This window comes from Tamandua tetradactyla, chromosome 1 (genome assembly GCF_023851605.1).
Source record: "Tamandua tetradactyla isolate mTamTet1 chromosome 1, mTamTet1.pri, whole genome shotgun sequence".
Classification (NCBI taxonomy): Eukaryota; Metazoa; Chordata; class Mammalia; order Pilosa; family Myrmecophagidae; genus Tamandua; species Tamandua tetradactyla.
In genome coordinates this window covers 120481709-120481950 of record NC_135327.1, presented here as the reverse complement: position 1 = coordinate 120481950, position 242 = coordinate 120481709, and positions in this window count along the sequence as shown.

Genomic DNA, 242 nt, shown 5'->3' with positions numbered 1-242 from the left:
TAAGGAGAAAGGAAAACTACAAGTAGCCAAAGAAAGGTGGAAGTGGGTAGTGTGGCAGTGATGCTTTTGATTCCTACTTTGATGAACAGACATTCCAGCCCAGGTAGGCTCTGACTCAAAGTGATTAGTTATTATACACACAGAATGAGAAAAATAATATGTTATTTCCCTTGCTACCTGCATTGGCCACTCATGTTTTCCTTTGTAAAAGAGCTGAGTTTTGTTTAAAACAAACAAAAAAA